The sequence below is a fragment of the Syngnathus leptorhynchus genome, chromosome 2 (genome assembly GCF_054491065.1).
Source record: "Syngnathus leptorhynchus isolate UIUO chromosome 2, UIUO_Slep, whole genome shotgun sequence".
NCBI classification, from domain to species: domain Eukaryota; kingdom Metazoa; phylum Chordata; class Actinopteri; order Syngnathiformes; family Syngnathidae; genus Syngnathus; species Syngnathus leptorhynchus.
This window is the reverse complement of record NC_141196.1, coordinates 2,371,739-2,385,189: the sequence shown is the minus strand read 5'-3', so window position 1 is coordinate 2,385,189 and position 13,451 is coordinate 2,371,739.

Sequence of the window (13,451 nt, the reverse complement as noted above, 5' to 3'; positions counted from 1 at the left end):
GTGTGTTTGTGTGTGTGTGTGTGTGTGTGTGTGTGTGTGTGTGTGTGTGTGTTACTACGGGCCTCTCTTTGTTGTTTTTCTTCTCAAAAACAGAACAGCCAAAATAACACGTATTGTATGGTGTTGTTGGTTGTGATTGTTTTCAATGGTCTTTTCTAACACATATAAACAAGCACACGTACACACACTTGATTGAACAAGTGTGTTTGACTCGATTTGCACCTCCACTAGAGCAACGTAGGCTGGCTCTTGACTTCCACTCAGGCTTCAATGCAATGTTTTTTTTATTTTTTTTATTTTTATTGTCAATGTGCCAGCCACAAAACACGGTGTTCGCGGCAGTTGTTGTTTTGAGCTGTTGTTATATCATGTATGACAATTTTATCATGTGATTTCTATTTAGGGCAGCACCGGATTCTAGTGGTTAGCACATAGATTTGGTATTTTCATTTTTTTAAACATCCGACTATTTTCTACTTCACGTTTTATAATTGGATGTCGTAAAATATCGGTGAATTAATTTTTTTATGTAAATTTCAAAACGTACACATTAAAAAAAAAAGTAAAAACATCCCAGGTTGGAGTTTGCAATATATCATTTGAGAAACCACCGCGCCCGAAGAAGGACAACCAATCACAAACTAAAGACATGACCAACGAGTCATAAAGTGCGGCGACTTTTAACCCAGCCATCGTTTTTGATCATCATCAGTCTCATAAAATGTAAAAGTATCATTTTTTTTTGCGCACGATGTTACAAATCAGAGCGAGTCTCATTTTGTAGGCTTCATCGCCAGAAAGGCAACAAGATAATCCAGATAGATACGCTGCTTGTTTCGACGTCAACGATGAAATCATGATGAAACAGACGGTAACGGGAGCACGTCGAAGTCGGTCCGGGGAGACAATGGAGATTTTTTTTTCACATATAAGAAATTGAGTGTTTTTGAATGCGCTGACTCAAACTGGGATTCTCGAGAGCCGTTGGAGATCACCTGTTTCTTCGTGCCGCGTAATCGGAGTCCCTCGGCGGTCACGCGGGCTTTGTTTGAGTCGCTTCCCTCGGCTCGCCTCCCTCCAGCTTCCCGCCGAGCGTGCTTTTGCGCGCTCTGTCTCCGTGCTATTTTTTGCCTGGCTTTGAATGCACGCTGATTTCTAAAGTGTATCTGGCGGAATTATCGCCGTCTTAATGAAACATCCCGGCTTCTTTTATGTGGAGAGCTCAGGCAATCAGCGGGCGAGATTGAGACGGCGTATCGGCAAATCAAAGCGATGGATTCAATTAAAAATATCCGGCGTGCCTTTTTGTGTTAGAGTCACTGACTATTCTTTTTTTTTATATATATATATAAGATGACATCCTCTTTTAGACGCTACTAACGAGGCCTCTTGGCCTTCACTTGATTTGTCAATGAAAAATAATGGAGGTGAGTTCCAGAGGTTGGAAAGTTGCTGACTCGACAAAAATACAAGATCGGGATGAGCAATCAAACCAAAGAGTGACGGTACCGACTGTGACGAATCTGAACGATAGCGCCGCGTCGTGACAACGAGGCGCTCGAAAGGTGCATGGTGTCATAATTTCTACTAGTGGGAAATATTTTGCTGGGCCACTGATTGGGCAACTTCAATACTGAATATTATTGAGGTATTTATTATATTTGTCCTGCATAATATTCTAATGCCACAAAAACAATTTTCTATTTTCTTTATTTTTACTTTTTTTTTTTTTAATTTATCATCTATTTTCTATTTTTTTTTTTTTTTTTTTCTGATTTTCTGTCTAGTGGCGCTTGGCGGTATTACAAGACCAAACAACAGTTGACCCAATTATCTGCAATTTGACACCATATATTGGTATGCGCAATATGTGTGGCTGCACAGAGTGACATTTCTGCACTCGTCAATCATTTTTGTATCAAATTAGATTGAATAAAGGTGCAGTGAGGTTATTACAATCCACTTGCTTTGGGGCCCAGTTTGTCCAGTGATCGAGCTGATCCTCATCTAGTTTGCTACATTTTAAATTTTGACTTGGAAGTGCCATCAGCAAGTGTGTGTGGCACTTTTAAGCTTGCTGCCTGTGTGAGTAGTTTCACACAGGCTGCATTATTTATGCAGCTGTGCTATTGTGCCTCCCAACTCCTCGTCTCTCTCCTCGCTGTGATGAGCAGATGGGATTTTTTTTTTTATGTTACGTTGGGAGGGGGGGGGGGCGAGGTAGATGAGGTCGTATATCGCACACGCACACACATTCGCACACTTAAGTCTATTTTTAATCTTTTTTTTTTGTCGCCCTCATTAGTTCTCGACTGTTCTTTTGTTCTCTGACACCACGTCGGCGTATATATACACCTGTCGGTGCCTTCTGGAAGGTTAGCGGTCATTTCATTAGGTACACTTGCACGGATGTCAACGCGAGAGCTGCACGGGAAAACGACAAATATATAATTGAAGCTCAGCGGTGTCTCGAGCCTTCCTCCTGTTCGTCTTTTGACTAATAGCCTGAATTTGTTGTTATCAGCCTTCACTTTTCATTTACAATAAATACCCCCCCCCCCCCCCCTCCCTCTCCACATTTCAGCCCGGAGCGGGCTCCATCCTCTTGATTGCACATTATCACCCTCTGCTCTGACACGAACGTGTTGCAGCATTTATCACACTTATCAGAGGGCGTCATCAACATGAGGATCGCCTTTGCTTGTCCCCCAAGGGTGGGGGGAAGGGGGGGGGGGTTGCATTTGTTACCCACATACAAACACCAAGATGTATCCGGCTACTCGGTCGAAACGTGGCAAATATTTCCCCGGTGGTTTTCCGGTTTAGCACGGCACCCGGGGGTGCACTCGAGCCCGATCCTGTTTAATTGAGTGTGTCTCATCATCTGTAATGAGCCTCCCTTCCCAAGCTAATCAGTTTCAAGTGCTCCTATGCATGCTTGCTACCAAAGAAGTCTGTGTGTTTGCGTGTGTGTTTTTTTTTTCTTCTTCTTAAGGAGTCCAGGTGGGCCTGTGAGTTCTTTACATCATGTTCATACAGATACTTCCCCAAAAAATAAACAATGACTGTTTAAATGTGTGTGATAAATGAATAAATAGAAAATAAATAAATAAATAAATAGATAAATAAATAAATAGATAAATAAATAGATAATAGATAAATGAATAAATAGATAAAAAAAAAAAATATATAAATAAATAAATAAATAAATAAATACAAGCGAGGTAATTTGTTGCCTCACTTTTTTTTATTTTGGTTAACTTTGAAAGCCAAAATGTATGACTCTAATAATTGAACTCAATAACAGCTGAAGAGTATTTTTGTTTCTCCTTTCCGACACACTCGTAATTTTTAGATTCTGCCTGCCTTCTTTTTTTCCCCACCTCTCCACATCCCCTTTCATTTTGCCCCCGCTCTTTTTCCCCGTCCCTCCATCTTTCTTTTCCTTCATCTGACTCAACACCTTGCACTTTGCATGTCTATTTTGGGTCTCCATCATCTTCCTCTCCCCGAGCCAGCATCACCTCCCCCTGGTTCTCATTATCTGACTCCCTCTCCTGTCTGCGTCTCTGCATGGATGTCTTTCTATTCCTGAACCTGTGCCACCCACACACACACACACACACACACACACATATATGTGCGCGCAGGTGCAAGGTTTGAAAGCCGCTCGCACCCTCGTGCTGTCATTTTCTCCCGCTCTGCTGTCTTCTGCCTCTGGGAGCTTGGAAAGGACGCCAAATCGGCTCAGTGCAAGGAGGGAAGCTAACTGCATTATCAAGCTTCCACCTCCCTTTTTTTTTTTTGGGACATTTCGAGGATTTCTGGTTGCAAGAACCTCCAAAGTATTGGCCACAACAAAAACAAACAAAAATGTCCATATTCAATTAGATTGAGCGATGACATTTAAGTGACCAATTAGGATACCACACCATCAGTTTTGGGAACCTTTTGATGAAGGGTTTAAAATTCTCACAGATGTGCTTATTTTCTTTCATGTTGACTTCTTGTAGATGTCAAGCCCAGTACTTTTCCCTAATAGTGTAAGAGGATGAAACAAGTTTGAGCTGCGAAGCTTTTGAGACCGCAAGCTGCGCTTCCTGTCTGAAACGAGGCGAGAGAAAGCAACGGGGCTTCCGCGTAATGATGTTGTGCGAGTGTGCGTCTCCGCTCGATTGTGTGATGTCCAAAATGACCGCCGATACTTGACTTCCAATTTCAGCCGACACTCCATCGGCGTCGCTCGCTTCTCTCCTCGTCCGCCGCCTTCTCGGCAGATCTCTCAATCTTCTCACAAAAGCCTCATCTTGCCCGAAATGTCACGCTGGAGCTTTGGCTTCTCTCGTGTACGTAAAAATTGCGGCTGCCGCCTGTCGAAAAAGGTCACGTCGTGAGGCACACAAATGTGTGGCTATCGGGCTTAAGGGTGAAATTCCAAATGAACTGAAATTGTATTATAAGCGTTGCAGGTGGATTTAATGTGACCTGTAAATTTGTGATGCTTAGCTGTTCAATGTTTCAGTACATTTAGCGCAACTGAACAGTTGTTGGTATGAGGACTAGCGCGATAGCTCTGTTGGCGTAACGTTAGCAACAGGTATCGCTCGAAGAATCGTATCATAGATTCATATCGTTTGTTAACGTGACAGAAGAGATTAGGTAAATATCTCAACGAGAAAAAGTAATTGCTAACGCTAAATGACAGAAAATAAACACGGATTAAGCTAGCGGTTCTTGCTAGCGCTAGCAAGTATTGCTAGAAGAATAGTGCCATGGATTTATAACGTTTGTTAACATGGCAGAAGAGATTACGTAAATATCTCAAGAAATGCTAGCCAGCTCGTATCGCTAACGCTCAATCTCCCAAACTAAACACTGATGAAGCTAGCGCTTCTTTCTAAAATGTTTACAACTTATTTCCTGGCGAGGCAAGGCGGAAGATAAAATTGGAGCCAGTTAACTTTTTGTGCTAGCCAACTTGTTGATACTGATTAGCTAGCTAACAATGGTACATTTTAGAATCCCAAATCAACGCCAAGGTCGGTGTCGGTCGTATACTTCTCATCTGACCCATATTGCCTGAGCAATTGTCCAGAAAGTCTCTGTATCAAGAATAAGGTCGGTAAAGTGGATCAGGACTCAGAGGGATGATCCAAAGCCCCTCAGAGAGGGATTCTGCACCTGGCTGCCGTCTGTGTTGTTTTTTCCGTCCGCCTTTGCTGTGATGTTCAGCCACGCGTTCATTATCATCGGCGTGAGCGCAGAGCCGAGCCGGAGCCCGAAATGCCGGCGCCGACCAGCGGCGGCTCGCCGCGTTCATTTTGTCATCTCGCGATCTGGTTTTACCAGCTCCTAATTGCTTTTCACATTCTTTCGAATCCCTGCTGCCGTCTCTTGATCAGAGATGTTTGTCTCCGCACTGTTCTCCTCACTCCCCGTCACCTGCCCCCCCCCTCCCCACTTTTGCCTCCAACATCCCGCCATCTGTAAACGCCTCACCCGCCGGCACTCGTGCCGCAGCGAGCTCACCTTTCATTTGCTTCCTATTTTGGGGGGTGTTCACGCTTCGTGCTTATCGTCTTTCTCAGCTTTATTCAATTACTATTCCATTATGTCTCCTTGACTCTCCACAGCACTTGAACTTCCCACGGGGAAGAAAGCAGGAAACAGAAACCAATCAGCATCCAAAGAGCTCGGATAGGATGTGACAATATAAACAATAGCGGTTAAGGGGCAGACTTTGTGTGACTTCTGAGGTGACGTTTGAGAGAAGGTTGGCTCAATCTAAAATGCATTGCAGGAATCCATCTGAGATCAGCGCAGAGATTACAGTTTTGATGTGTCGCTATGCAAGGAAAGACTTCATCTTTTTTCGATATCTTAAAGCAAGGCAAGGCAGATTTAGACCTCAGAGCATTTCCTTCATGTATTCAGGGCCCTATTTATTTATTTATTTTATTTATTTTTGGTTTTATTTTTATTTTTATTTTATTCATTAACCTGTATCAGCATTTTTAAATCTATTCCACAGGTGAGGTGAATTTGGTGAATTTGTAGTGATGGCTGAAGTTAGTTGTATCGTATTTTCTGGACTATAAGGCGCACCTTCAATGAATGGCCCATTTTAAAACGTTGTCCTTATATAAGGCGCACCAGACTATAAGGCACACTATTAATGCATCTTGTCAGATTTTTAATCCAAATCAAATCATTCGCCATTTTATCTTTTTTATTTCAACTTCAAATGCAACAAATTACTTTATAATCACAAAATAATGATCCATAGTCTTTTTGATTTATGATTCATAGTCTTCAGCTGGCCATTTATGATTGATTTCGTGACACAATGCTTCGGGCCGGTTTAAATTTAGGAATTTGGTCCATATATAAGGCGCACTGTCGGCTTTTGAGAATTTTTTTTAGGTGCGCCTTATAGTCTGGAAAATACGGTAGCTGTCGTGTACGTTAGCGTTGAATAAGAGCGGTTAGCATCGGCTTTATCAGGGTCTTCCCGACGTTCACATATTTCGTATCCACTCTTGAAATGCAGATTTTCAAACTGAAATTTCAGACGCCTGATCTTCTCATTAGAGTCAAAGTAGCATGTTGCTCTCAAGGGCCCGCAATTAGACCGAGTCACGTCAGAGCACAGCGCGCCGCCTTGATGAAGACTATTAGACGGCCGGGGCGCAACGGAGGCCGCCATCCGTCAGCCGGCCCGGTTCCCTCCACCCCTCCCTTCCGCATCCATCACCATTACCACCAAACTTTGCCTCTCCCGGCAAGACTCATTCCAACCCGGCAGCTTTATTTCCATCCTCACTCTTCTGCATCCATCTCATTTCCTGCCATGCAGTTATATATATTCTGGGATAAGTGCTCTCCATGAATCTCACACCTGCTTTCTCCCTCCCCAGCAACTTCCAAACTCTTTACGGCGCATCTCCTTTGTGTTCGTCCGTGCGTCTATTCATCCCTCCCTCCCTCCCTCCCTCTCTCTCGTCTCCTTCCTTCCGTTTTGTCTTCCGTCGTCATGGTTCTCCTTTAATAGGCTCTTTTCTCTTATTGCCCCCTTATCTTCTGCAATTTGACTCGCATCACCTCACCACCATCCCTCATCCAAATCGTCGCCGCCATTCTCATCAGCGTCGCCGTGTTTTGATCCTCGGAAGGCGTATGAAAGGCGTTGGAACACAAGAGTCTCTGTTAAAAGTTCCTGTTCGACTTGACGTTTCTTTTCCGAATGTTTGATAAATTACATTTGATTTTCTCGCGTAATATTGGATTGGAATTGTTTGTCAGTGTCCTCAATTTTTAAATTCCTCTTTCTGAGATGTTTGAAGGAGTGATTTTGCGTCTGGCTCAAAAAAAAAAATCATCACCACTATTATTGGCATATTGTATTGCTTTACCTATGTGAAGCACATTGACTCACCTTGTGTTTATTCTTTGTTTGTATTATGCTGTCCAACAAATGAAATTAGCAACATAACATGAGCAAGATACATGAAAAACTGACATAATTTGACACAAATTCCACTTCGTGCTACTTTATTTAGCAGGAGCGACAATCGTTACCGCGTTAGCAACAAATAGCTAACCGAAAGGCTATTGCTAATGCTAGCAAGCTAATGTGGCTAACTGATCTTACTGCACGATACGAACAGACTTAGTTTTTTGTCATAAGCTTAGTCCTAAAAAGAACATCAATAAGTGAAAGTATTCAGAAATTAGAAGGCAACTAAGTTTTTATTTAATTGATATGCTGCGACCGCATCGGAAAACAAGAAAAGTAACGACGCAACAACTTTATTTCTCATGAGTCAACAACATCTGGCTCGTTTCAACCATCTCCATTCGAAGACTCTTATGTCTATTTTAGCGATGGCCTCAAAGCCGACGCTCTCTCTCGTCTCGCCCTGTTTTCCCGCCAGCCGCCTTTTCCATCTCGCCACAGTAGAATTACCCTGATTACGATTGTGGCGGTGATGATAATGATAAGCAGGGTAAAATGACACTCTCTCCATCTCCCTCACATGTCCAGCACCCGGGAGATGATGATTGACTCCACATCTGCCCTCGCCTCATTTTTTTCCCCCCGCCCAGCTCAAGCTCTTTGTTTCTTTTTTGTCTCACTGGGGAAGCTTTTTTTTTTTTACTTCCCTTGTGCTCTCCTCCTAACCCTCTACCGCTCTCATCTAGTCCTTTTTGAGTCTTTTTCAATTTCCCAGCACTCTTTCATCTGTGTTGTTGCGACCTTCCCTCCTGCATCTTACGTCAACTACTTGCCCCCCCCCCCACACACACACACACACACACATACACACACATCCGAAAGCCCCATTTCTCCTCCTCGGCTACCCACTTTGCTCCCTCTGTCACAAAGCAACATGATCCATTTCCTTTCAGGCACATCTCATTCAGTACATAATTATAGAATTGCTGTGTCTCTTGAACATGTGAAGTGGACAGCACAAAATGGCCTCCTTTAGTGGCCTTTCATCACTGGCGCTTTTCATTATGCGCCTGTTTTCCTTGCTCGCCGTACAAAATAAAAGTGCATTCACCTTATTGACACTAATGCACTTTCGAGTTCAGAAAATGTACAAAACTTCATCAAATGCGGCTTTTTTTTCTTTCCTCCTGAACTAAACACAAGCTACAACAGTACATTTGTGCAGTAAGCCAAGCATCTTTCAAGTTTACATGACAAACTTTGTTGTTGAAATAAACTTGTCGATATCGAGCCAAGGCACTTATTTAGCATCTGACAAAGCGTAGATACTGAAAAAAAAATATCATTTACGCGCAAATGTATTTGCTAAGTGAATGCGAGGCTGTTTCGTTGAGCGTGTTCTGTCGTATGAATCCAAGAGTTTAATGTATCTTCTGCCATCTAGTGGAAGATCTTTGAATTGCGGTGCCTGTCATTACATGTTGCTGACATAGATAGATGAATAAAAATACAGGATAATTTGGGAACTGATTAAAAAGACAACAATTTAAAAAATATATTAAATAGAGATGCAAGTAAAAAAAAATTGTGGGTTTTTTTTCGCACTGGTTCCGAATCTGGCGGGGTTTTTTTTAAGATTAAGTCTTCATAAAAATAATGGTAACGATTTAATAAGAAATACATAATACGATAATGTCTAATTATTAGGGTTAGGTTCAGAAAAAAAATCTGAAACGTCATAAATTTCACTTGCCAAAATCTGTGTTGTGCAAGCTTTTGTAGGTCAAACTTAAAAACAAAAAGTGAAAATATCTCCAAGATCTCATGTGCCAGAACAAAAGTTGATTTTTTTCAAAAAAATATGGCTCAAAAAGAAGTTTAAGGAACAATCAACCATCACTGATTCAACCGTGCTGTAAATAGTATAGGCTGCCGCTATGTAATCCCGAATTCTCTCATTTGCTGTTAAAAGGTAATGACTCATTTAAAATGCATTAGGGACACATGACATTTTGGGCATTGCTATTGTTATAGCGTCATCGGTTGTAGTGAAAGGGCAAAAATGGCCTGCGCTATTGCTCATTTGTTAACTTAAGGGCCAAGCAATTAGATATCGGGCCGCTTTTGTGACATTTCGCAAAAGAAAAGTAGCCGTTTTAAATGAAAACTCCAAAGATACGCTCGTAACTATACAACACTGCGTTGAGTCGATATTGTGGGGGAGTTTCATTATCTTGTAAATGTCATGTACTTTTTTTTTTTTTTTTTTTTTTCAAAAGCTGCAAACCTTGTTCTGTTTTGTTGGTTTTTTTTTTTAAATAGCACTTAAGGCACACACTGGAAAAACAACCACCACTAACGCAGTAGTCCTTCATATTTTTCTCTTGTTACAAACTCCCCCAGCATGAGGATCGATAGTGCCACATCGCCATGGAAACAACATGGATTGACGCACCATGGAACAGCATCATGCGAGCAGGTGTTGCGATACGTTTGCTTTGTTGAAAATTCTATTGAAACGTCTTCCCTGCAAAATCCTACCCCCCAAAAAAAAATCCTCTCTTGGAACATTTTTGTGACGGTCCCAAACGTCCCCCTGCTATTTTTACCTCAAATAAATGTGGTATTGAATGTGACAGTCGCTGTGATAGTACATCAAATATTCAGTGTCCCAGACTGTGAGGGCCTCGTGTTGTCTCTAAATGGAACAAACAAGCAGCTTTGTGCCAGACCAGCGTCATCAAAGTGACGTTTTGAAAACATTTGGAATACGTTCGTCTCTTTACGGCGCTCTTTGCTGATTTTTTTTTTTTTCGGCTTTTCCTGCGTCAGATCGTTTGAGATTCGATCGTTTGCTTTCCACTTGGAACTTTCCAAAGCAAACAAGGTGAAGCAGCAGTTAGCTGTTATGCTGCGCGCATGACACAAATCAGCCTCAAGTATGAATGTTTTTGGGGGGGTTCACTATATGGTCATTTATAAAAATAAAAAAAGCTATTTTTCTTTACTTTGCTTTTAAATGTCTGGAAATATTTAGTTTGCAAATGCATTTAAATCACAGGTGTCAAAGTCAAGGCCCAGGGGCCAGATCTGGCCCACCACATCATTTTTTGTGGCCCTGTGAAAGCAAATTGTGCAACTTCCATGAGCCTCACTAAAATTTAAAACAAAATGTTTGTAATGTATAGTAAATAAGATTTGTTTTAATCATTTTTACAGTAACAAAGAATAATTAACAAACTTCTATCCTTGACATCCGATTTCAAAGCGAACAATCTATTATTTTTTGTGTGCAATATTTGATAATATGATGAGACGATTAAACTTTTTTTTTTTTTGTTTCACTGTCATAACAGCTGTCTGAGGGAAGCCGAATCTAAAAATAAATTTGACAACCCTGATTTGAATGATGCGTTCTTTTAGGGATTTTCAAAAAGCTACCTTGTTCTCTTTGCCTTTGAATGTCTACAGCTTTTTTATTTGTTTGTAAATGCTTTGAGGTTTTGCGAGGCACTGATTTGCGCTTTATAAATAAAGTTGCCAAAATGGCGGCAAAGTAAAATGACATGTAACGTGTTCGTTTTTGACATCAAAAGGGCGGAGCCCGTGTCTGAACAAAAACTTGTGTCAAAATATCTTATTTTACAACTTTTTCAAAGTGGATTACAGCAGTCATTTGGCTCATGTGAGATGAAATCTACAATAAATATATCTCCCGCTGTTAGTCGACCTCTTTTTCTAATGAGTTTCCGCATGGCGAAAGAGCAGATGTGATTTGTGGAGAACGAGTCGTTTCCTCGAGTGTCGTAAAAAGTAATGACGTGAAACGTGAAATATGTCCGCCCGGGCGGCGCTGCCGATTCTAACTCTGCCCACATTTTCCATCCTCGTGATCGCAACGCTGCAACGGAGGAGCGCTTAGATAGACGATAAGAAATCCATAAAGGGATTTTTTTTTTGTCAGGGAGCAAACAGCAGGCAAGGTGAGAAAATAGAAGAATCTCTGCAATCCTTTTTATTAGGGGCTCGTTCAAAATGCTAATCTTAGAGGTTACCGTTTGTTTTTCTCGACGGGGAAATTTTCATATGAAGTTTAAGAAACTTTGGAATATAGTGAACATCAAATTTGGTTAGATGATGAATTTGGGGTTGTCCGCTAGCTGTAAACTGTGGTAATCAAATTTTGTATTTATTATTTATTTGTATTATTTCTTTCTTTCTAATTTTCGTATAACGTAAATTCGGTTACGTTAAAGTTCAAAGTTTATATAATGTTACAGTGGCTTTTAGTGACGTAAATTATTTGATATAATTATGTGAAATATGCTTTTTTTGGGGGGGTGGACAAGTCTCCTTTTTAATAAATAAGTTTTGATTTTTTTTATTCAATTTTTCTATTTCCGACAGCAGAGTAAAACAAAGTAAAATAAAAAAACAAATAGACACAACAACAAACTACAACGTGATAGAGTTACAACTTTACACAATAAATGACACCACTGCATATGATGAAGAAAATGTTCAAGTTGCCCGGGCAGAAGATTCCAAAGTGGGGTTGGGGTCTTGCCAATGAATGTTTTATTTATTTAGTCTTGAATGACAGTTATTAGTGGGACTTTGTGAAACTTGGTGTAGAAAGTCTGAGAACTACTGACATCAAAAAAGTCTCCAATGGGATGAAAAGCAATGTGAAAAACATGTTCACGTTATACAGTACAAAAAATATATCTGCTGTCAGAGTGGACACACGTCCCGAGGCCCACTGATGATTGAACTTGCGAATGAGTCACCTCTCATTTTCCATCCCGAGCTCGCCATTGTTCTCACCCCCTCTTTTTAAAGTGCACTTTGTCTCCACAGGACCTTTCTTCCATCTTTTTCTCCGGCCATTTTTCCTCTTTTTTTTTTTTTTTAATACCAGTGTGAGCCATTCAGACACTTGGTGCTCTTTGCTCTCGCTGACCTTTCCCTCCCACTCTTTCTTCCTGCCGTCACGTTTTTTTGCTCCGCTTGGTTGCCCTCGCTTCATTCGACGGCATGTTCACAAAGTAGCCGCAGCTTGACATTTAGTGGAGGACAAATGAGTGGCGGCATTTATAGATTACCACCGCGACGCTCCCGAGGGACGCGGATCGGGCTAATGGCGACATCGTCTGCTCCCCTTTGGCCCGCCGATAATCAATAAGCATTTCTTTCTTTGGCCCATCCTTTGTTGAACACAAATCCAAGTCCAATACGTCAACGTTGGCTGACGCGAGTGTGCACATTAAAGAGTCGCCATTAAATAATTCCAAACAATGTCTTAAAGTGGAAGTCAAACCAAAACTTTTCTTCTGTGGAGTCCAACAAGTTTTCTGGTGAATATTTGGTCTGTGGAATATGAATTAAACAGGCGAAATCCACCTGTTATAATCCATTTTAGCGGGCGGCCATTTTGTCATTTGATATCGACTGATGATGACATCACAGTTGCCAAAACTCAAAAGCAATAACCAATCACTGCTCACCAGTTTTCAGAAACTGAGCCGTGATTGGCAGTTACCTGACACCTGATAACTGTGATGTCATCTTTAGTCGACACCAAGTGGTAAAATGGCCGCCCACTAAGATTCAAGTTATCGGCCCGATACCAATACCTGATATCGCTCCTCGACTAACGTGGAAGGTCAAAAGAATTGAAACATTAACAAGACTCGAGAAAAACACAAGAGCTCTCCAGTGGAACCCGCATGGAACTGTTTCATCGAAGTTAGCGGTGATCTGTCACTCACCTTCTTTCTTGTTCCCAGTCCCTCACGGGCAATTACATTTGACAAAGCGGAGCGACATATTAATGCGAGCAGATATCTTTTCCTCCCCCTCGGCTCGCTCGTGTTTACTTTCTACTCTCTGCCTTTAATGCAGTCAGCCGGTGCAATTCGTGACTTTGACAAAAGTTTGCCTGCTTTAAGGGCAGGCACAGTCTTACTTCTCGCTACTTTCCACCTCGTGACTC